The sequence below is a fragment of the Suricata suricatta genome, chromosome 1 (genome assembly GCF_006229205.1).
Source record: "Suricata suricatta isolate VVHF042 chromosome 1, meerkat_22Aug2017_6uvM2_HiC, whole genome shotgun sequence".
Taxonomy (NCBI): Eukaryota; Metazoa; Chordata; class Mammalia; order Carnivora; family Herpestidae; genus Suricata; species Suricata suricatta.
In genome coordinates, this window is record NC_043700.1 from 115,991,033 (window position 1) to 116,016,308 (window position 25,276).

General features: G+C 42.3%; 2 long non-coding RNA genes across 2 annotated transcripts in view; one reads left to right on the plus strand and one right to left on the minus strand.

Moving 5' to 3' along the window:
- LOC115294876 overlaps positions 1-16,468 on the minus strand; it is a 19,176-nt gene extending 2,708 nt beyond the window's left edge. Inside the window, exons 1-2 of the long non-coding RNA XR_003910200.1 lie at positions 16,399-16,468; positions 15,454-15,521 (exon numbers count right to left, since the gene is read on the minus strand). This is a non-coding gene — a long non-coding RNA (uncharacterized LOC115294876). The remainder of the gene's footprint in view (positions 1-15,453; positions 15,522-16,398) is intronic.
- The window catches only part of LOC115294880, a 146,239-nt gene extending 128,059 nt beyond the window's left edge, over positions 1-18,180 (plus strand). Inside the window, exon 3 of the long non-coding RNA XR_003910203.1 lies at positions 18,136-18,180. This is a non-coding gene — a long non-coding RNA (uncharacterized LOC115294880). The remainder of the gene's footprint in view (positions 1-18,135) is intronic.
- The last annotated feature ends 7,096 nt before the right edge of the window (positions 18,181-25,276 follow it).

Genomic DNA, 25,276 nt, shown 5'->3' on the forward strand with positions numbered 1-25,276 from the left:
AATCCCTCCCTATTCTTATAAAAACATTTCTATATAAATATATTATGAAGGCTTTGTTTGGGTTCATGAAATAATTTCTTCAGATATGTTTATCCTTAAGTCACTTAGATTCTGTTTAGTTTAGATTTTCTTTTAGTTCCTGTATAAGCAGAGTCCCACCAAGGATTTGGGTGCGGTGTTGTACTTGGGAAGTTATCCCAAAGAGCAGGAGTAGGGAAAAGAGAGAGTGGGCCTGTGAAGGAGGAAAGATTGATAGATTACCAAGAGCTAGCTTCAGGCAGTATGGATTCAATTTCTGAGATTTAAGGACCTCTGAAGAGTATACAGAATTCCTCCTGGGATTGTCTCCTGAAGGACAGGAGGCCAGTGTGTTTGTCTATTAGCACAGAGCACAGACCCTTTACCTTATCAAATCTTTGAAATCATGAGCTGGAATGATATATAAAATTTCTTGGAATAAGTGAGGCCCCTTGATAGGAACATGTGCGCCATGATGGGGCTCCTAATGAACCTCTAATCGCACTGGAAATTGAAATTTGGGGAGCAACTTTTAATCTCTTTAGAATTAAAAAAGTCAGCTTTAACATAAATCACCAATTTAAGGGTACCTTCAACAACAATGCCATGTAAATAAATCTCTTTTGGCTTCTCCACCAGTGTTGGCATAAGAAGCAAGAATCAGGCAGAAACCAAAAATGATGTTTGGAGAGACCCTGGGGAGAGAACACAAGAGCAAGCTTCACAGAGCGGTCAGTCTGAGATCCAGGGGTCTCACAGGGGCTCAGCTGGTAACCTTGACCCGCTACTGATTCCATGCAACTGGGGCACTGTATTTATTTGAGAAGGAACATTTTACTATAGTCACATGATGAGAATACTTTTCATTAGATGGGGTGTCTGGTGGCTCAGTCATTTGAGCCTCCGCTTCTTGGTTTTGGCTCAGGTCACCTTCCCAGGGTCGTAGGATTGAGCCCTGCATCGGGCTCCACAGTGAGCATGCAGCCTACTTAAGATTCTCTCTCTCCCTCTTCTGCATCTCCTGCGTCCTCTCTCTCTCTCTCGCATAAGGAAAGACGTTAGGTATATTTGTATAGTTAGAACAAATTGACTAGTCTGTGCTAGTGGTATAGAGCATTGTGTGTAAAGAGGGTGGTCAGTATCTCAATTTATTTTCAGGCAATATTCTCAAAATTTTTTGGCCATGACGCACAATAAGGCAAACATTTTACATGATGACTCAGTAAACACATATATAAATATATAACAGAAACAAAATTTCCACAAGATAATGATTCTTATTGTGTGCTGTGATCTATTCTATTCTATTCCTCTGTCCTATTCTACTTGCTCTATTCCATTTTTTAAAATGCTAGTCTTGACTCACTAAATTGTTTATGTGACCTACCAGCAGGTCACAAAGTGCGGATGGAAAAATGTTGCTCAAGGGCACAATAGCTTTGCACTCACAATCCCTCAACTGATTTGTTTCCTTTCATGCCATAAATCAATGTACATATAATTTGTTTCCCACTGTAACTGTGGAATTGGTTTCCTATCCAGCCTCTTCCCTCCCACCAGCTCTTTTTCCTTCAGCCAAGAGTGTGATAATGTAGGATATATTGTTTTGGACACACTGGAAACATTTTAAAATTCTTTGGTAATTCATTCTAAAAAGGATAAGCTGTAAAACCTACAAAAGAGGGTCCTGGTTCAGGATATTTTAGGTTGCAAGCAACAGAAATCCTGTGTCAAGTTGTCTTAAAGAATACAGCAGTATAATATTTCATAGTGAAGAAGTTCAGCGCTAGGCTTGGCTGGCTGAGGGGCTCACTGGTGTTGCCAAGGATGCTAATTTCTTCCATCTCTCAGCTCTGTCAATTTCCAAGCTTCATCTTCAGGCGGGTATCAAGATGTGCAGAAGTTCCACGTATCACATCCGGGAGCAACTACATCCACAGGAAAATGAGGGTAACTCTCTTCCTGTTGTTCTCTTATGGAGAAGCTCCCAGGAGGTGTCTTGTCATTTCCCATAGGCTTTAATGAGGGTCACATGCCTGTTCCTAAATCAGTGACTGGCAAGGAAGATGTGATTACCCTTAAATCAATTTACAGAAGAGACAGAGATGCCAGCACAATTAAGTTAAATCCTCCCTTTTTCTTATCTCCATGTCTAATTTCTCACCAAATCTTGGTGATTCTACCTCTAAATACATCCAGAATCAGGCCACTGTCCCCCATCACCAATACTACTGCCCTGGTCCAAGCTGTCATCTTTCCTGCCTGGATATTGCCATACTGCTTTCCCTTGTGTCTCTCTTCACTCTCCCCTTCATTCTCCTCTCATCACCTAGTAACCTTGTCAAAGCAGCAGGTCAGGTCAGGAGTCTCCTCTGCCCAGAACTCCCCTATCTCCTCGAGCAATTTAAGCATGTCTGTGAGGCTTTGCACCCAGAGCCAGACATGGAGAAATGAAGGAGACAGGCATTCAGGAGGGGCTTGCCTTCTATAGGGGGTAGGGATACACCCAAATCAGTAAAATCGGCAAAATATGTAGGTGGTGGATGGTAGTATGTACTAAAAATAAAAATGAAGTATGTCCCTGGCATCATGAGGTTTGTATTCTTTATTTTTAATTTTTTTAATGTTTATTATTTATTTTTTGAGAGAGATAGAGAGAATATGGAGAGAGAGAGAGAGGGAGACACAGAATCTGAAGCAGGCTCCAGGCTCTGAGCTGTTAGCACAGAGCCCAATGAGGGGCTGAAACTCATGGACTGTGAGATCATGACCTGAGCTGAAGTCACTTAACTGACTGAGCCATCCAGGTGGCTTATAAAATGTAGACAGTGATACCTACCTCACTGGGGTTGCAGGAAGGATGAGAAGGGATGGTACTATTTCCCTAGCACCATGGTGGGTTCCATATATAGTAGCTAGTAGCCTACAGTGGTGTCCACTACACAGTGATAACTGAGTAAATGCATACTTGGGATTAGACATACATTCTAGACCCGCAGGTTAGATGGCCCATGCCTGAACTTTTTGGGGCAGTTCTGCCTCCACAGGTATTTCTGCAAATTTATTCTTTTTTGTTTGTTTGTTTGTTTTTAAGCTTATTTATTTATTTTGAGAGGGAGAGAGAGAAAGAAAGAGAGTGAGTGCAAGTGGGGAAGGGGCAGAGAGAGAGAGGGGGAGGGACAGAGAATCCCAAGTAGGCTCCATGCTGCCAGCATGAAGCCTGATCCAGGGCTTGAACTCACAAACTGTGAGATCATGATCTGAGCCGAAATCAAGAGTCAGATGCTTAACTCACTGATCCACCAAGGCACCCCTCCTCAAACTCATTCTTAAGAATTTCCTTAGACACAGAGTTCTGAATAGTCAGGGTTTCAAGACACTTCTGTGATTTAATAACTATCCAAAAAGATGTAATATTACTCTAGCTTTTTTTAAACTAAATTCTATCCCACATTAATAATTATCCTTCTCTGTCATTTCCCTCATATACTGCACATAATTATCCTTTTTCTCAAGTAAGACTGTTTCTTAGGTGCTTGGGGGAAGAGAGAAATACAGGACATGTACATTTGTGCGTAACTTCTCTTAAGCTTTTGGTTTAGGAGAAAGCATGAAAGGGTAGCTCTGGAAAGGAGAAGAAAGTGACATGGTGACAATTTAAGACAATATGTAACTTGTGCCAGAAGGGGCTGGTGTCACCAGGTAGAAAAGCAACACATTTTGGCATCAGCTGGTGCTATTGCCATCTTGTCCTCCATTCACTATGTTTCTCTTTTGGTCAATTTTGTTTGCCTCAAAAAATATTTGTCGAGCTTGTGTTATATGCCAGGCTGTGTGCTGGATGTGTGGATGCCCTGAAGAGACATAGTGTTCTTGGACAGTTGACAAGTGGCTGTGGACAGAGGGAATTCCTGAGGGAGAGGCCTGGAGGGAAAATGGGCATAGTTGATGGTCAGTGAGCACAGCTGTAGTCTGGCTGGAGGCCATGCATTTGCAGAAAAGGGTGCACGACAGGATAGGTTGGACAGTGGGATGGGACCATATTATGCTTTAAGGAGTTGGGACTTTCAGAGCACAGAACCTGCCAGAGGGGTATTGAAAACCATCACTTGCCCCACTGTGCCATCCTGGCAAAAAGGCCAAGCAGATGCTGCAATAGTTCTTCAAGGGCATCTTCAAGGACACCCAGTTCACCATCTGCTGGGCTTCCTCCCTCTTGTGATTTACTTGGACTTTAAGAGGAATCAGGTCCTGAATTGCCCGAACAATCATTTTGAGCCTCCTTTGGGCATAAAGGACTATTTGATGATCTGGATTTGAAAGCAGTCAATGAATAGGAGCAGCATGAAAGGTGTATGCTCCGTCCATCAGACCTTTACTGCTTGGATGACACAGGGATCTTTGCAGCTGATCTGTGACAGAATGGAGCATCTACTGATTTGTTTATGATAGACTTTATCAAAACAAATGTTTTTAACAATGAAAAGACAAAATAAAAAAACTACCCAGTTTCCTTGTCTTTAGGATAATCAATAATTGTCTCTACTTAAGTAATGAAAACACTAAGGTTCAGAGATGTTAAATGATTTTCCCAAGGTCACACAGCTCCCATGGGCATGAAGTACCTCCCAAAGCCACATCTTTAATAAAGCCATGTTCTAAAAGGGAGTGTCAATGTGAGTTACAATGAGATTTTCATTACCCAGTTGACCAATAAATTTCACAAATAACGACAGCTATAAATATTTTAGTATTTCTTCTAATATATTTGCACTCAGCTCAAGGAAAAATAATCTAAACAGAAACACTATTTAGATTTCATTCATTCATAAACACCTGAGCACAGGGCTAGAATTCTTCAATGAAGAATAAACAGTGGCTTATTTCTTTTCTACTTGTACGCATACTAATAGTATAGTTTTTAAATGACTTCTGTGGTCCATCAAGGCAATAAAACCTATCTATTTTGACATTGAGCTGCCCATTATTCAATACAGAGGAGGTTTTTTTATTAAGACAAATTTTAAAGCAGTTTTAGGTTCCTAGCAAAATTAAAGGGAAGATACAGAGATTTCCCATATACTCCCTGCCCGCCTCACATACGTAACTTCTCCTGTTATCAACACCCCCACCAGAGCGGCACATTTGTTATAGCTGATGAACCTACACTGACACATCGTTGTCATCCAAAGTCCACAGTTCACCTAGGATTCGCTCTTGGGGCTGTACATTCTACAGGTTTGGACAAATGTCCAATGACACATGTCCATCACTGTGGTTTCACACAGAGTAATTTCACTGCCCTCAAAATTCTTTATAGTTCACCTATTCATCCCTTTCCACTCTGTGCCTGGCAACCAAAAATCTTTTTACTGTTTCCATAGTTTTGCTTTTTCCAGAATGTCATAGAGTAGGAATGATATATAGTATGTAGCTGTAATATTATGAGTATAATAAGAAACATATATCTGGAATTTCCTAAGTGATGAGAGCCTTGTTATGTTACTGATGTGACTTTTGGACCTCACCTGAGGTTAGGGCTGCCTGCCAAAATAACTAGCCCTATAATTAGAGAATTGGAACTTTTGGTCCCACTTCCTACAGGAGAGGCAAAGGGTCTGGAGACGGAGTTCAATCCCCAAGGACTAGATTTAATCAGTTGTGCTTAATTAATGAAGCCTCCATAAAAACCAAAAGGATGGGGGTTTGGAGAGGTTCCAGACTGGTGAACAGGTGGAAGTGCTAGAAGGGTGGCGAATTCTGCGGGCGTGAGCGCTTTGCGCCACCTTTGGCCACACCTAGCCCTGTGCATCTTTTCTATCTAGATGTTCCCAGACTATATCCTTTTATAATAAACCAGTAATCTAGTAAGTAAAGTGTCTCTCTGAGTTCTGGGAGCTGCTCTCGCAAATTAGCAGACCCAAGAAAGGGAGTGTTGGAACTTCTAACCCAGCCAGGTGGCCAAAAGCACAGGGGACAACCTACACTTCCTGCTCCTGGCATCTGGAGTGTGTGTGTGGTTCGGAGGGCAGTCTTGTAGGGCTGAAGCCTTAACCTGTGGGATCTGATGCTCTCTTTAGATAGACTGCATCAGAATTGAGTTGAACTGTAAGACACCCAGCTGGTAGTGGGGAATTGCTTGTTGGTGTGGGGAGCACCCTCCACCCCACACAGGAATTTGTATCAGAACCTGGAGTAGCCTTTCCAGATTGTCTTCTTTCACTTAGTAATATGCACTTAAGTTTCCCCCATGTCTTTTCATGGCTTGATAGTTGATTTCTTATTAGCACTGAATAGTATTCCATTGTCTGGATGTATCACAGTATATGTATCCATTTATTACCAAAGGACATCTTGGTTGCTTCCAAGTTTTGGCAATTATAAAGAAAGTGACTAGTAACATCTGTGTGCAGGTTTCTGTGTGGATGGAGTTTTCAACTCCTTTGAGTGAACAGCATGGAGCATGATTGCTGGATCATGTGATAAGACTGTGTTTAGTTGAGTAAAAAACTGCCAAACTGTCTTCCAAAGAGACATTGCTATTTTGCATCCCCCCTAGCAATGAATCAGAGTTTCTGTTGCTCCACATTCTTGCCCATATTTGGTGTCATCAGTGTTCCAGATTTTGACCATTCTAACAGGTGGGCAAAGCAAGTTTTAATATAAGGAAAACCAAATTATTTTACATATCTGTATCTCTGATGGTTTAGTGACAAAAAGATTTACTTAGGAATCAGAGTAATAAGGATCCCAACTTCCTCCCTTCCTAGCCACATGGCCATGGGCAAAGTACCTATAACCTCTCCATTTCTTCGTATATAAACAGGTCATGGCAATGGTAGTCTTACAGCATTTTGAGAATACTACATAAAACAACATATAGGGGTGCCTGGGGGGCTCAGTCCGTTAAGCATCTGACTCTTGATATTGGCTCAGGGCTTGATCTTGCAGTCCTGAAACTGAGCCCCTCATTGGGCTCCATGCTGGATATGGAGCCTGCTTGGGATTCTCTCTGTCCCTCTCTCCCTGCCCCTCCCCCACTTGTGTGCACTCTCTCTCTCTGTCTCTAAATAAATAAATATTTTAGAAACATATATAAAGCACTCAGCAATGTGCGGTCACGTAGAAAGCACTTAATGAGTCCATGGTCTCTTCTCCTCCTGTAAAGCATGAGGTCAGGTCGCTTCTCTTTATTATGGTAGCACTTCTCTGTCACCTCCCCATTGCTGTCAATCACTAACATGACTCGACTTGACCTTCAGATTTTTCAGGATTTTTTTTTTACAGAATGATGGTGAACTTAATCTAAACCACTTGCCTTTTATTTTACTAGTAGCTACACAGCACGTAAGCGGTAACTTAAAGCAACATATAACCCGATATTAGATACTTGTTGTATGTAGTATTATTTTAAAAAGAATTAATGATCAAATATTCCAATTTGATGGAAGTTCTAGATTATTTAAAAAAAATCTGTCAAGTAAATACAAATTGTCCTGACAGTTTATAGATTCCCATTTAGATCACCTATCCTGGAACATGCTAGAACTCAGATTTTTCTGTTTCTGTTTCTGAATCTGATGGTCTTCAAAGAGAAATTATTAAATTGTTTCACATAAGGAACATACTATATGCATAACTTAATCTCACATGCAGAGTGCTCTCCATACAAGAACCACAAGAAATCTACCAGACAAAATTTTTACAATTATAATGGGCCATTGGAGCAAAAAACATTGGTGGCACAGAAAGGGGAGAAACAGAAGGAAGTAGAACCTAGAGAATTGGTTCAAACCCCGGCCAAAGGTATTAGGAAGCTGGCAACATGATGGTTTGATCAAGATTTGCCTTTATTTATTTCTCAAGTAAAGGAAAGGAAACCATGAGCAGTGAAAAAATTCCTTCCTCCTCCTCAACAGGACGCAGAAGGAGCCTAGGAAACCTGTGACCTGCTTTGCAAATAAGAAACTGAAATGCAATTTCCGCCAGCTTTACAGCCGGCATAATGCAGGCTCCTTCTAAATGTGGCTAATGATGGGCACATCAAACTAGGACAACTTAATTTTAATTCTAAGACACACACATCAAAGGCTTGGTTTTCCTCCTCTTGCTTTTCTGCTACTTCCATAAAGGATGTAAATAGTACACGTTCATCTTTGGGAAGAATAATGGGAGTGGTTTGTTTTTTAACTCTTCTGTTTGTGTTGATACACTTGACCAGGGAGAAATCTGCCAAACGTACAATATGCAAACAATTGCACATGCACCTCAAGGCTGCAAATGCTTTGAGGATAAGGGCCATTCTAAGTGCTATTTTCGTATCCTTCAGTGTCTGGCTTGTGCACATGGGGAGGTGTCCTTGGAAGCTGGCAGTCTAAACAGAATTAGGGTGGGATGCCCTTGAGGCCTGGGGCTGTCCTCACCCTGATGGTCACAGACACTTGTGTCCACCAAGTGAAGCAGGCAAACGAAGAGGAGTAGGCTCACATGCCAATTGCAGACAGAAGGTGGTAACTGATTCTTCAAGGAAGTCCTTTTCTAAATGATAGCATCCTTGGTATCCTATATGCATTGAGCTTTAAACTGGTTTCCATAGGTGGTTCCCGCCTCCCCCCCCCGCCCCCGCCCCACCTTGGTCCAATATGTGGCTAGCTGTGGATCCTGGGACACCACGGTGGCAGACTGACACATTCTGTCTTTCTCACCTCTCAAAAGGTATACCTTTGGGCCCTTTCCTCTCCTTCTACTCCTCCTCTTTTTCTTTTCCTTTCCCCTTTCCTGCCTCCTCCTGCTCCTTTATCTAAGTTTTTCACCTAAGATGCATCTTCATAATTATACATTGTCATAATACTTGGACTTCAGGGTGGTGAAGTGATCAGTAAATCAATGTAAGTTAAAACAACTGGGAGAGGGGCCCCTGGGTGGCCCAGTCAGTTGAGCATCTGACTTCAGCTCAGGTCATGATCTCACTGTCAGTTTGAGGCCCACTCAGGCTCTGTGCTGACAATTCAGAGCCTGGAGCTGCTTCCGATTCTGTGTCTTCCTCTCTCTCTGCCCCTCCCCAACTCATGGTCTGTCTTTCTCTCAAAAATAAATAAACATTAAAAAAACTGGAAAAAGTTAGTCATTTAATATGGTTTTATAACTACCTCTGGCGGGAAAAAGAACAAACTGCCATAATACTACTCGTTAGCATTTTTTGAACACCTGGTCTGTGCCAGAGAGGCAATGTGATGAGAATCCTGTATATATTATTTTATACAGTTCTTACAACAACCTGCTGAAGAAGGTACAATTATTCTTATGTCACAAATGGGAAAACTCTAACAGAAAGATAGGTGAGGCCACTTGCCCATTGTGGCATAGTTGATAAGTGATGAAGCCAAGATTTGAACCCAAGAAAATTAATTCTTGAACTTAGACTCTTGGTTGTTGTCCTATTCTGCATTATATCCTTGAGAGGACAGAAAAAGCACCTTTCCTGTTTTATTCCCCTGAAGACTCAATACTTTGTGTTTAATTTTTCAATGTACCAACTCGTGAAGTTCTAGGAGTCTGTAAAATTGTCTCAAAGTCCTTTAGTTATGAAAAATTTTTGTTTGAGGATGCAAGTCTATGGATCTTTTTAATAACTTTCTTTGACTTAGCTCTTCTTTTATTTAGCTAAACATTTATAACATAATACTCTGCTTCACTGTCCAAATGTCCCATAAACTACAATACTCATTAGGACAAAAGCAGGAAGAAAACTCATGATCTTAAGATTGTTTTCTTTGTAACATGATGAATCAGACTCACAAAGTTCCTAGCACAAAGCTCTTGATGAATGCTAATTCTGTGGAAGCTGTGCAAAGCACCCTCTTTTAAAACAAAACATTCCTTAGATGTTCTGTTTGTGGTAGATTTTCCGGATTTAGACTAATATTCTCCTTCCTTACTGATGTATGAGTAGAAGCTTTATTAGGTCATAAATTCCATGGCGGTCCCATATTTATCATTGGGAGACCTTAAGCAAGTCATTTAATTCTTTGAGTCTGAGTGCCTTCACTTTTAGAATCAGATGTGGTATAATGAAGTTTCCAGGGATAGCTCCCTCCACTAACCAGAGCAGTAATGGCATCCTGCCTCCATTAACTCTATCTTCATTCTGACTCATAAAGTAGATACAGATTTTAGTAAACTCTAACGTTTCTTCTAATTCTAAAGTAAGTGTTATTCCCCTATGATTTATCCTAGAAAGTTTTCTCATCTGGGAAAAGAAATTGTCTCTTCTATAATTCTTCGTTAATAGAACATACTCTGACAGGAGCCAGCACATCTAAATAAGAAAATACTAAACTGGGAATCTGGAAATCAGGAGTATTGACAAACAGATGTATAATTCTTTCTTTCTTTCCTTCCTTTTTTCCTTCCTTTTTTCCTTCCTTCCTTCCTCTTTCTTTTCTCTCTTTCTTTCTTTTAAAAAATTTCTTTAATGTTTATTTATCATTGAGAGAGCGAGCATGAACATGGGAGGGGCAGAGAGAGAGAGAGGGAACACAGAATCCGAAGCAGTCTTCAGGCTCTGAGCTGTTAGCACAGAGCCCAACGCAGGGCTCGAACTCACAAACCATGAGATCATCATGTGAGCCGAAGTCAGATATTCAACTGACTGAGCCACCCAGGTGCCCCTCTTCTTTCTTTCTTCCTTCCTTCCTTCCTTTTCTTTCTTTCTTTCTTTCTTTCTTTCTGTCCGTCCTTCTTTTCTTTCTCTCTCTTTCTTTCTTCCTTTTTTCCTTTCTTTTCTTTCTTTCCTTCCTTTCTTTCTTTCTTCCTTTCTTCCTTTCTTTTCTTTTCTTTCTTTCTCTCTCTTCCTTTCTTTTCTTTTCTTTCTTTCTCTTTCTTTCCTTTCTTTCTTTCCTTTCTTTCTTTCTTTCTTTCTTTCTTTCTTTCTTTCTTTCTTTCTATTGTAGTAAAATACACATAACAAAATTTTACCATCTTAACTATTTTTAAGTCAGTGGTGTTAGGTACTTCCACATTGTTGTGCAGCCATCACCACCATCTGTGCACAGAACTCTTTTCATCTTGCAAAACTGAAATTCTGTGGCCATTGAACAGTAACTCCGTATTGTTGCCCCCAGTTCCAGCTGCTAGGAACAACTGTCCTACTTTCTGTCTCTTTGACTACAACTATTCTGGGTACCTCATGTAAGTGGAATCATATAGTATTTGTCTTTTTCTGATAGTTTTATTTCATTTAGCCTAACGTCCTTACAATTTTGTTTATTCATTCATCTGTAGACATTTAGTTTGCTTCTCCTTTTTGGCTATTCCAAATAATGATGCTATGAATTTGGTTGTCCAAATATCTCTTTAAGTCTCTGCTTTCAATTCTTTTGGACATATACCCAGAAGTTGAATTGCTGGATCATATGGTAATTCTATTTATAATTTTTTGAGGAACTGTCATATTGTTTTCTATGGTAGCAGTATAATTTTGCTTTCCCACCACAGAGCAGTGCACAAGAGTTCTAATTTCTCCACATCCTTATCAACACTTGTTATTTTTCTCTAGGTGGCTTTAAAAAAAATAGCCATTCTATAGATATACAACTGTGAATTAATATGCATTTAGCACCTATTCAACTGGTCACTGTCTCAGGTGCTGGAATTACAACAGACCTCTGTTTGTTGCTACTGTAATGAAGCTTATAATTCTAGGGTAAAGAGCAGACAAAAATAAACAAATAAAAATAAAATACTTGTTAATCATGATAAATTCTATGAAGAAAACAAGGAAATGAGGCAGGTAATAATGAGGACCTACTTCAAAAACCTTTTATGGAGAAGTAACATTTAAATGAGATATGTAGGTTATAGTTAAGTGGATAGGAAGAATATAGAAAAGAGCAAACCAGACAGAGGAAAGCATGTGCAAAGGCCTTGAATCTAGAAAGACCTTGGGGTGTTCAAGTTGTGAAGGACACACAGCACGACTGGAATAGTGTAGCAGGAGGACATGAAGATGGAGAAAGACAGAGGCCTTGTTGTTCTGCTCCTATAAGTAATTTTTCAGGTCTGGGATTTTATTCAATATCAGTAGAAGACCATTGAAGTTTAATGTGGGAGAATCACATGCTCTGAACTTTGGATTAAATACTGATTTCTAAGTGTTGGTTATTGGGTGCAACCTGGGCAAGAGCCTTTGCAACTTCAGGGCTATGAATAAGATGTTCTTGGGCTCCTGTAAGCCATTTGCACTGCGGTTAGGAACTCGCACTCTGTGGGAAAAAGATAATTGCAAATGACATATCAGATAAAGGGCTAGTATCCAAAATCTATAATGAACTCACCAAACTCCATACCTGAAAAACAGATAATCCAGTGATGAAATGAGCAGAAGACATGAACAAACACTTCTCCAAAAAGGACATCCAGATGGCCAATAGCACATGAAATGATGTTCAGCGTCACTCATCACCAGGGAAATACTGAGATACTACCACACGCTGGTCAGGGTGGCTAAGATGAACAAATCAAGAGACTATAGATGCTGGCGAGGATGTGGAGAGACGGGCACCCTCCTACACTGTTGGTGGGAATGTAAACTGGTGCAGCAGCTCTGGAAAACAGTGTGGAGGTTCCTCAGAAAAATTAATAATAGCACACCCCTATGACCCAGAAATAGTACTGCTATGAATTTCTCCAAGGGATATATAAGTGCTGATGCATAGGGGCACATGTACCCTAATGTTCACAGCAGCACTGTCAACACTAGCCAAATCATGGAAAGAGCCTAAATGTCCATCACCTGATGAATGGATCAAGAAGATGTAGTTTATCTATACAATGTAACACTACATGACAATGAGAAAGAATGAAATCTGGCCATTTGTAGCAAAGTGGATGGAACTCGAGGGTGTCATGCTAAGTGAAATAAGTCAGGCAAAGAAAGACAGATACCATGTGTTTTCACTTATAAGTGCAACAGAAGAAACTTAAAAGAGGACCATGGGGCGGGGAAAAGGGAAAAAATAGTTGGGGAGAGGGAGGGAGGCAAATCATGAGAGACTTTTGAATACTGAGATCAAACTGGGGGCTGATGGGGGTGGGAAAGAGGGGAAGGGGGGTGTTATATGGAAACCAACTTGACAATAAACTATAATAAAAAAGAGAACTCACATTCTAGGGTGAGGCACACTTGGATTCAAATCCTACCTATTACTAACAGTGTGACTGTGATTCAAATCCCTACAACCTACTAACAGTGTGATTTTGAACAGGATGCTTAAGCCCTCAGAGCCTCAGTTTCTTCATCAGGAATATGAGAATAATGGTACTTTGCTCATAAAATTGTTTAAGGATAAAATCAGAAGACATATATGAATCCCTTACCACAGTGCCTAGTACACATTAGCTCTTATAATTATTATCATCTTATATTCAGTCATTGATCAAGCTTTAATGAGAGTCTAGCATGTCCCTGGCTCTGCATGAGGTAAGAGGGGTGAAAAGATGAGACCACTGTCCTGGTTTTCTGGAAACAGCAACATCTTCAATTATAACAGTGCTAAGTGCAGTAGAAGATGTATTACACATGTACAAAGATGCACTCAACCAAGACTGGGGAGGGAGAGTTAGAGAAGCTACCAAAAGCAAGTGATAAATGAGTCAGGTATTCAAGGATGAGTTGAAGGGGGTGGAGGGCATCTATACAAGAGGACCACATGAGCAAAAGGAGGAGACAAGAAGCAGCAGAGAGTGCAAGAGGAAAACAATTTGCAGTTCAGGGGGTACTGCTTAATAAGTGTTGGGATAGGGACTGAGGAAAGCAAGACAGGGACTGGATCATAGAGAATCTTGTATAACAGGCTAAAGAACTTGGGGTACATCCTGTAGGCAATGGTGAACCACTAGGAGATTTCTAGGGTGGAATGCCTGGTCCGGATTTGAGTTTTAGATAGTTCATTCTGTTGCACACACAGAATATGGATAAAATTGGTAAAAAGAATGAAAGAGGACAAGTAGCAGGCACTTGAAATAAACCAGGCAAGAAAGAGACAGCCTGAGTCTGACTTAGGACATTGAACATAAAGGTGGAGGAGATGAGGCAGATTTAAAAAATATATTTAGGAGGTTAAATTGGCAGAACATGATCAGTTATCAGATGTGGAAGTGGTAAGGGATAGAGATGTGTCCAGAATGACTAGAAGCTATTAACTTGGGTGTCTGGGTGGATAGTGGGCACAGAAACCATAGAGCTTGCAGTGGATACCATGGTGCACAGCTTTCAAGACAGAAGACATCATCCCCCCAGCCTCCAGGAGTAATGGCAGCTGAGGACTCACAGCTGAGTCCTCTCCGGCCCAGAGGAGCTAATTTTCTTAAGGTTACGTCCCCTTGCCAAGGCAGCCCACATTCAATGGTTGGCTGATTTGAGGGCACAAAAGCTAAGCTCCTTTTACTCAATTCAGGGCAACTCTGAAGAGCCATTCTAGCCCCAGAGCTCTTTGAAGATCAGCTGAGGCCTCTGCTGTGTTTGCATCACACTTCAACTTCTCCTTTTGTCTAATCCTGCACACATACCCCCCACTGGCTTCCAGGTGCTGCTCCCTAAAGGACTCCCCAGTAAATTTCCTGCACACAGATATGTTTCCGAGGCCTTTGACAGAAGGATGATACTCAGTTTTAGATGTGTTGAGCTTGGTATGTCTATGAGGTTTCTAGGTAGAGAGATCTCGCAGGCTTGCGGAGAGCTAAACCTAAAGCTCAGACAGAGCTGGGACCCAGAAATAAAGATTTATGAGTCATAGGTGCACATTGGTGATATAATCCCTTAGGTGCAATTTCCAATTAAAAAAAAAAAAGTCTAAAAACTAAAAGTCTTTCAAACATTCATTTGGTGGCAAAACCTGACCTGACCTGAACTCTTCTGACACCGAAACCTGACCTGGACAGACAGGAGAACTATTTATAACCCCTTTAAAAAATCCTACTTAGTGTGAATAGTTCTGTATTTTGCTATAGAGATATTCATAGGTTTGATTACAAGATACCATCCCAGACTCTACTGGGACCAGTATACAATTTTCAGTATATGCTCCTTATGACCTGTCCCAAATCTGAACAATTATGGATTCTGAAGCCATTTGGCCTTAAGGACTTGAGATAAGGGATTGCAGACTTCTAACTGGGAGCATGAAAGAGGATAAGATCACTTAGGGGGAAAAAAGTGTACATCCAAGTGAGCAACAGATAGGCAATGGTAGTATTTTGGTCTAGCCAAGGGAAGAGTGGCCAAGAAAAGAGAGAGAGAAGAAATGTTCATAAGGTGTGGTTCATCAGGAGAGGGTAGAGTCATGGAGCAAGGAGGGTAGTGAGCTTTAAGAAAGAGGAAAGCTATTGGTGGACTCCATTGCAGTAGGCATCTAAGAGCCAAGACCTGTCACTCACCTTCCAGAGGTGGCAATTGGAGGTTGACCATGGCAAGTACCGCTTCAGGCGAGTAGCAGGGGCAGAAGCTGAAACACAGTGGATTGTGGAATAAATGGGAAATAAAGAGAGAAAGTATACATCTGCCAGAGGGGCAAAGGCATGTTAATTTAGCCCAAAGAAAGCACTGGGTGTGTTTTTTGTGTAGGGTGGGAGGAGCAAGAGTGAGTAAGGGGTTGAGAGGTAATGAGATAAGACGGAGGAAGAGGCAGGAGGATCTCAGGTGGGGTTGAGAGAAGGTGGAGAAGGGGAGGATGGGGATTGGTCTAGAACTTGAGAGGGACTCCTTACCTTCTAGGCTGGAAGAAAAGGAAGAAAGGATTCAGTGTAGGAAATGGGTGGGAAATCATGGAGGTGAGGTTTGTCATCTCAGATGACTTCCATTTGTCATTGAAACAGACTAGATCACCTGCTGGAAGTAAAGGGCTGCAAGTTGAAAGGGATCTTGAGGTGACAGGTGAAAGTTTGGTGTAGAGAGGGAGTCAACTAAAAAGATCAGAAAGATGAGTGATTGGTGGTCTAAAGTCAGAGGGCATGTGGTGGCATTCATTGACTCAGCAGTGTGATTCCCATCCCCACCCAGCCTTCAGCTTTATGCTGTACAAAATATCCATGTACATTAGAGGTTGTCACAAAGGAAAAATACCTATGCTGTAGGAGATACCTTCCTCAGAACCCTGTGGGATTCATCTCTGTACACTTCTCCATTCCTGAAAGGCTGCTTGCTGTGATCACATGCCACTCTCTGCCTGAGGCTTTCCTCTGACCAGGGAGCACACCCGAAGCCAGTGCTGAAGGGAGCGCCCGTCACGTCCTAGGGGAATTCTTGCTCACTCCCCAAATTCCCACCTGAACCAATTACTATCGGGAAGTGGATGGTTAAATACTTCAGCTTTCTCAGCTTACCTCATTTCCTTGGGGACAGTTTTGAGATGTTTTCTCCACTGTGTCTACGAGTTCTTCAGCAGAACTCCACTCCCTTGCTACACAATGCCTGTTGGATAAATTAGATACAATCTATTGACTTCCTTCCCGTGGTGATCTTTTAAAGGCCCCAAATTCTTTGGCATTCCTCTCATTAAGTGGTGAGTCTGTGTCCCCTCCCCTTGAGGGCGTGGGACACCCTTGACTAAAAGAATTGGCACTCTATGATTTCCAAGTCTAGACCATGAAAGGCCCATTCTATCTGGGTCTCTTGACCTCTCACCTTAGGGAAACCAGGCCCCAGGTAAGAAGTCTGAATATGCGGAAGCATCTGTGCTGGAGAGCCCACCAGCAGACGCTCTGGTCACCTGCCCCGGTTGACCCTCAGGATCAACTTCCAACCCTGGGGGTGGGCCATCTTGAACATTCAGACCCACAGGGCCCTCAGATGACTGCAGAGGACATCTCACAGGTGGGCCCGCCCCCGATTCCTGGTGCACAAAATTATACGCAAAATGAAATGGTCGTAGTGTTGTTATACCATTAAGGAGTAACTTGTTACACAGTGACTGGAACATTTCCCTTCCCTGTGTCTCTTCCCCACTTTCTTACCGGTATTTCCTGGGGTCACATTAAAAATAAAGTATGTGCTCTTGAACCTATATTTCAGAATGTGTTCCTGGAGCACTCAGACCAAGAGAAACCATGTTACAAAAGTACTAATTATAATAGAGTCACAACCAGGAAAAAGCACTAGGGAGAAAAAGAAGAAATATATAAAAATTCAATTTCTAAGGTTAATTTCTAAGGAGGAAGATCGAGCTTGATTTTTATTTTTAATATTCTTTCTATGTGTTCTCCAAAAGTTATAACATATGTATTTCTTTTATCAGAAAAACCATACAAAACATGGGAAAATGAGGAATGTCTTATTACATTTTTTTCTATGAAAATTAAAATGTAACAGTTTTTATAGTTGAAGTAAAATCATATTCTGAAGTGTTTATGATATAACTCCTCCTTCTAGCTTCATGGGCCTACCCACCTGCCTTGGACGCAATGATTCTAGAATCACACTCACAGCTGATTCGACCAGGGGCACCATATCCGTCCACCCCAAACCAGTCCATAATCTAGACAAAATTCAGCCATCTCCTCTCTAGCATTTGAATAGGAAATGCAGTGTGTGTGGTGGCATGGCCATGAATATTAGACATTTGAGGTGGCCCCGTGGTGTCAGAAGCAGAGCTGGCCTGTTGTGGGGTAACACCACATACAAGTTAAGTTGTGTGGGGAGCAGAAGCCATGAAAAAGAGAGGATGCTGATGTGCCATGTGGAGAATGGGTCAAATGCAAAGAGAGAAACAATGACGAAAAGCTCTCTGTGTCTCTGTGGGTGTGCGTGAGTGTTTTTGCACATATCCGTGTGTAGGGAGAGAGACAGATAGATGACTTTCCAGTCCCATGGGGTTTGGTATTACTTCCTGCATTACATTCCCTGGGATTCTCTTATATGTTTTCAAAATCTTCTCTAACTTGACCTTGTTTGTGTGGCTTCTGTTCTTAGTAAACAGTAGAATCTGATCTGAACAAGTTCATTTCCCAAGACCAAAGAGCTAAAATAATACTAATGCTGATATGTCTCAAGTTTGGGCTGCTTTAACACAGAAACTACAGACTGGATGGCTTAAACAACAAACGTGTTTCTCCCAATTCTAGAGGCTGGGAAGTCCAAGCTCAAGGTGCTAGCAATTTTAATGCCTGGTGAGTGCCTATTTCCTGGTTCATAGTGGTCTTCTCTCTATGTCTTCATATGGTGGTAGAAGCAAGAGACCTCTTTGGGGTCTCTTTATGAGCACGTTAATCCCATTCATGGGAGCCCCACCTTCATGGCCCAATCATCCCCAAAGGCCTCAGCTCCTAATACCATCACATTGAAGGTTAGAATTTCAACATATGATTTTGGGGAAGGGACACAAACATCCAGTCCATAACAAATAATATCAACACCAATTACCTAATAAGAAAGAATTATTCATATTCCCACTTCACATTTGAAGTGGCTGAGACAGGCAAAGCTCCTGGTCCCACGGTGGACAAACACACAGCAGGATTCCCGAGTGAGCACTCCAGAGCCCAAGCCCTTAACCTCTGTGCCATTCCATCCTGCATTTCTGCAATTCTGCCCACTCTTGACTGGAGGCCTGAGGCTGTGGCTCTTTGTTGATGACGGATCGTATGAAGAGGTACAATGTCAAGGCTCCCTGAACTGTTCAGTGGGCTGGAGGCTGCCTTAGGACACGATCATGGGCACAGCGCTCTCCCTCCCCACACTTACACTCTTCAGCATGTATTCATTTTCTACCCGTAATTTGACTGGCAAACACAAGATTGCTCAAGAATATTGGGAAGAAGAGGGAAACATGCACTTCAAAATACCAAAGATAAGAAAAAGGTAAGGCGTGCTAAAGGCGGGACACGGCTGTGGTGATACCACCAGCTGCAGCCTGAGACGGGCTCAGTGGGCTGACAGCCCCAGCTTAAGAGAGGTAGGAAGGAGGAACCAGTGCTTTCACCAATGTTCTCTCATTTCGCCCTTGCCATAACCTGTGAAATGAATACATTAAACTTACTTGAGAGATGAGGAAAATGAGGCTCAGAGTAGGTGAGTGATTTGGGGAAGGACACACCGTGAGTGGTGGCAGAGCTAAGATTCTAAATCCCACGCAGTTTCCTTTTTGGTATGCTGTCTCTTCATTCTGGTCTACTCTAAATTTTTTCCTTAAAATTTTTTTTGTTTATTTATTTGAGAGAAAGGGAGACAGAGACAGAGAGAGAAAGAATCCCAAGCAGGCTTTGAGCTTTCAGCACAGAGCTGATGTGGGGCTTGAACCCACAAACTGCGAGATCATAACTTGAGCTGAAAGCAAGAGTCAGATGCTTAACCAACTGAGCCACCCAGGCACCCCACGGTCTACTCTAAATTTGATTGTACTTTTCTTCTTAACTCTTAGATGAACAGCATATGAGCTAAGGTAGCAAATCTGACCCCAAGAGTATTAAAACTTCAGTAGTTTGTTTTTAATGTGAACCTCAAATTGTGATATATAGTGACCAATTGTCTCACTCATGAACATAACAACAAACATAAAAATCTAACATGATCAGTTTCTCACACAGGCACACGTTTTCTGAACTGAGCTGCCATGAATTCTTAAATTTGTAGATTGAGATCCATGGCTACCTGAATCAGTTGTTAGCTGGGCTTCCATACCCATTGCTCGCAGATAGATACAGACAAAAAGAAAGGACATAATAGGCAAGGATGTTGATCCACTCATCTCCTATAGTACCAATTTCATAACTCGTTAGAATCAAGGTATCCATAACTTTCTCTGGTTGCTATTTTTTGGGGGGGGGGCAAGGAACAGAAATAGAATCTCAAAACTATGTAACATTAAAGGGTGTGGATGGAAATTTCTCTCCAAGATTTATAATGAGGAGATAGGTGCTCCACATAAATAATGAGTCCAGAGTTTTTGGAGTAAAATGAGGTCAGTCATTTGTAAAAGATATGTCAATTCGTACTTCAGCAGCTCTCTGGGCCTTTACAAATGCAGTGCGCGGCCGCGAGTTAACGCTGGCCCAGGACCGTCTATCTTTTAATCCAGGCTGAAAGTCGGCCCTGAAAGCAGTGCATTTAACAGGGGACATCAGTGGCTCACGAACGTTCAGGAAAAGAAGAGAACCTGCTGACATGAATGTTTGGGGAAAAGAGAGAATGCAAAAAGAGCCTTTCTGACTTTTTCATTTTTTTGCAGTGACAATGACGGGAAAAGACAGGCCCGAGGACAGTAGGGGAGGGGAGTCTCTGGCTGCTCCGAATACGGTTTCCGCGTGCTTGTATGACCCCAATCTGCTTTCAGATGGAAGAACTTCTGCGTTTTTCCAGTACCCACAGCCGGCCCCAACCACTTGAGCACAACTTTCAAGAGCCATGTTTGGGCCCCGGCAATCATGGTCCTCACCCCGAACCCTCAAAGAGTTTCTTGAGAATGGGAAAGTGAGAAAAGCATGACTTAGCCCCAGAGAGACTTACCCTGAAATCCTTCCCCACCACACCGCTGACCAGGTGGGTGCTGATGGGTATGTTGCCGGAACTTGCAGAGCCTGAGTGTCCTCATCCACAAAGTTCATTAGACGAGCATTTATGTAGCACCCATTCTGTGCCACTCAGCTGTTGTACGTGCTGGGGGCACAGGGCTGTTCTCGTGGAGGGTTCCCTCCTTATCTCAAATCTTGACAGAAAATTTCCTTGAAGATGGTGAGGACTTGAACTCATGGCAGGAAGTTTCTGAAACATCGTAGGAGGGCTTAAGAGACTTCAGATCTTTTATTATAAGAAGTTGATACATTCTTTTTTTTTAATATTTTTTAAACTTTTTTTTTTTTAAATTTTTGAGAGACAGAGAGAGAGAGTATGAGCAGGGGAAGGTCAGAGAGAAGGAGACACAGAATCTGAAGACAGGCTCCAGGCTCTGAGCTATCAGCACAGAGCCCAACACGGGGCTCGGACCCACAAACTGTGAGATCACGACCTGAGCCGAAGCCGGATGCTCAATTGACTGAGCCACCCAGGTGCCCCAGAAGTTGATACATTCTTGACGGTCATTGCTGGATGCCACTCCCTGGCCAGGGTCTTAGCAGACACCAGAGCATTCATACCAGATACAGAGCTTGGATGTCTCCTGCTTCCTGGCAAGGCTGCAGTCTGCTCTGAAACCTTTGTACTGTTGAACTTTAGAACTAGGCCTTGCATGAAAAGTGACATGCTCTGGCTGCATGAGGTGGGCTACTCAGAGTTGCATCCCTTGACCCAGGGGATCAGGTCCAGCCAATAGAGGGGCCCGGGTATAAATTACTGGTTCCAAAATTTCCTTTGTCCATCTGTTCTCGGGAACTCAGAGTTCATCCATCAATAGTAGCTACTCTGTGCCAGGCGCTGGGTTTGTGGTTGGGGAATGGCAAGGAAGGGATAGATGTGACCCTGTCCTCTTTGAGCCTATTCTCAAATGGTGTAGGAATGTGTGCACACATGCGTGGGAGGGCAGAGTGTGATGTACCAATGACAGGCACTAAAGAGTCTGGTTAGTCACACAAACCTTGAGTCAGAATGTTTGGTTCAAATGCCTCCATTTTCTCATCTGTAAGCTGGGAAAACCTGATTGAATTGTGGGAAGATTGAATGAGCTGATATATATACAACTCGCTTAGAATATTTTCTGGTATGTGGTGAATGCTGTGTAGGTGATTACAATAGTGTTGAGTCTTACCAAGGGGATCGTGGCGTAGTTAGGAGACTAGGAGTGGTCTGGGAGAGTGCCATTTAAGCTGAAAGATGAGGAGAAGGGGGAGAACTGAGTGGTTTCTGTCCAGATGGCAGGACTGTCATGTGATGGCATGAAGGGGCAACAATAGAATCCGTTTGGTTGGTGTGGTTCTCTAGCAAGAGTGTTGTAAATTGAGTACCTTCTCTGGCAGACATCATGCTGGACATTGCACATTCAGAGATGGCTATCTCATTGGACCTCTCTTGAGGAGCTCAACACTCAATAAGAGAAGAATGGTCAGGAAGGAAGCAAGTGCAATTGAGTAGCTGAAGCACCAGGAGAATACTATGAACTTAAGGCTATAGGGGCACCAAAGACACTTCAGAGAAGGACATTCATGCAGGCCTAGGGATCAGTGAGGGCAAAGGCAGAGGTGGGACATAGCAGACACACTAAAGGATTAGTGAGGAGTTTGGGGTGATGGAAGCATGTGGTTCCAGGCAGCTGTGAGGTGGGTGTGGAAGAGATGGGGTTGGGTGCAAGGCTGGCTTGTTCATGGGGAGCCTTGGAAACCAGCCAAAAATTTTGGATTTTATCCTGGAGAGAGTTGAGAAAGTGCACCCTCATGGGGTGCCTGGGTGGCTCAGTTGGTGGATCGTCTGTCTCTTGATTTTGGCTCAGTTCATGGTCTCAGGGGCCCCACATCAGGCTCTGTGCTGAGCATGGTGCCTGCTTAGGATTCTCTCTCTCTATCCCTCTGCCCCTCTTCCCCACTAGTGTTCTTTCTCTCTCTCTCTAGAAAAAAAAAAGCACTCTCACCACTATTTGCAGAGATGAATTGGAGGCTGGTGAGATAGAAAACAGAGAGAGGAATCAGGAGACTGCTGCCAAAGTTCAAGCAAGACCATGCAAAGTACCAAACACATGATAGAGTGCAGAGTGAGGACGGGGCTTAGTAACTGGGTGGATTAAGGGATGATGTTAGGTCCTGGGGGGCCGATGAGTGAATGGCGGATTACTCCACAGTATAGAGCTGGGACCCAGTGACCAGGAGTGGGTGAACAGGCACAGACCAGAGAGAACATATACCTTCCAAAGGGTGCAGGTGTGCTGAGCTCCCCACTAATCGTTACTGTGTTGGTTATCTATTGCTATGTAACAGATTACCCTAAACTTGCTGCCTTAAAACAACAAATATGCACTTTCTCAAAAAATATATATTTTGTAGGCTAGGAATTCAGGTATGGTTTAGCTGGGTCCCCTGGCTCAGGGTCCCTCACAAGACAACAATCAAGGAAGGTGTCAGCTCTGTCTGTGAGCTCATCTTAAGGCTAATCTGAGGGGGAAGATACACTTCCAAACTCCTGACATATCTGTTGGAAGGTCTCAGGCCTTCTGTTGGCTGGAAACATCAGTCCCTGGCCACAGAAGTCTCTCCTTAGGGCAGCTCACAGCATGGAAGCCAGCCTTCTTCTACAAGAGAAGAAGAAAGACAGAGAACAAGGTGGAAGTCAGTCTTTTTGCACCTAATCTCAGAAGTGACATTCCATCCTTGTTGCTGTACTCTCTTCATTACAGGTGAGCCACCAGGTCCAGGCCACTCTCAAGGGGTAGAGGTTCCACAGGGGCTTGCATACCAGGGAGTGAGGATCATCGGGTAACACCTTAGAGGCTGCACTATGCTATTTCCCTGTGGGAGTACCAAGTACTGCTAGTGCCTGACTTATCACGAAAAGTTGGAAAGTCAAATCTTTATGGGAATCTTCTAATTTTTACTTAATTTAAAAAATAATTAAAATAATTTAAGAAATTTAAATTAGCTTAAGAAAAAAATGTTAATACTACTAGTCAAGTAAAATGTATTTCTCAAGCATGACCAATGGGACACCATTATGAAACTGCCTTTATCGGGGCCACAGTAGAACGAGCCTGACTGGAAGGGAAGGGAGGGGTTGGGATGTTTTCCATATCCTTTTATTTGGAAAACCAACTAATTGATAAAACGGTGGGAGCTTGAGAAGCACAAATGTCAATCATATGATCCAGAAAACTATTCATATGAATTCTACAGTCATATTGGTAAAAATGACTTGTTTTCATTAAAGGCAAGCCTTTGATCTCTGCTCTGACAGCTGCATGTCTATATAAAATGAGACACTTTGACATCCACAGCTCTGATCTCAATTGGACGAGTGGTTTCTCGCACACTAATGGAATAGAAAGACAATTGAGCATTATTAGATAGGAGAGAATGTCCTCACACACAGGAAAACAGCTTTTTCCCTTGGAAAAACTTGATAAAGAACAGAAAATGACTGGCAGAGTCAGAGCTTCCCAAATGTCAGAGGAGCTGTTTCAGCTACACTCTGGCCTCTGTTAGGGAAGATTAGGAGAGTTTTAAGACAAATATTGAACATACCTTAGTGTTAGCAGATTCAGGGAGGAATTTGCTGGCAAAAGAAGCCTGCTCTCAAGGACGTCAAAAAGCTAAGATGCAGCTTGGATGTTTTGTATTGAAACTAAGCAAATTCTATGATTAAGCCTAATTTACACATATTCATTGAAAAGTGAGTAAGCAGGAAAAGTTAGTAAGTTAGTAAACAAGAAAATGTTAGTGTAAAACCTTCCTTGCTCCTTCATTTGGCAAATAGTTGTGGAGTTCACACATCCACTAGACGCTGGGGATGCTGTGGGGAAGGTAGCCACTTTGTCCCAGTGCCTTATAGACTAGAGGACAAGACAGGTATTAATCACATAATGAGAATAAACTGATCCATGTTGTGTCAGAGGAGGTAGAGATTCTAAGGGATCCTCACCCCAAGGTGACATAACTCAAGCCAGTGACTTGGGGACGGTACCCAGGGATCCACAAGATGAGTACAAGTTTGCCAGTTCATGGTGGAGGAGAGGTGGATACTTTGGACTGTTTATTATTTAAGTGGTAATATATGAACAATTTTTCACATATTTCATATACAGCATTGGATTTTCCCTTCATCATCCAGGTTAATACAGTACATATTGAAAAAAGCTCACGTTAGTAGTAGAACCATAAAGTAGAAATAAACATTTCTTAGAATACTAATAGTGGGCTCTTGTGCCCAAAATGCAAATCTGATGTTTTCATTTCACTTCTCTTGTCATATAGGAGAAACTATTTATTTTATTTATTTTTATTTTTTAACATTTATTTATTTTTGAGAGACAGGGAGAGACAGGTCATGAGCAGGGAAGGGGCAGAGAGAGAGGAGGACAGAATCCAAAGCAGGCTCCAGGCTCTGAGCTGCCAGCACAGAACCCAACACGGAGCTCGAACCCACAAACAGTGAGATCATGACCCAAGCCGAAGTCAGACGCTCAACTGACTGAGCCACCCAGGCACCCCAGGAGAAACTATTTAAAACCAAATGATGAGAATAGATGATGGGCAAAGTTGTAGAGAAACCTTACACAATTGCTGCTAGTGGAATATAAAATAGTGTAGATACTTTGGAAATGAACCTGACAGTTCCAAGCAATTCTACCCTTAG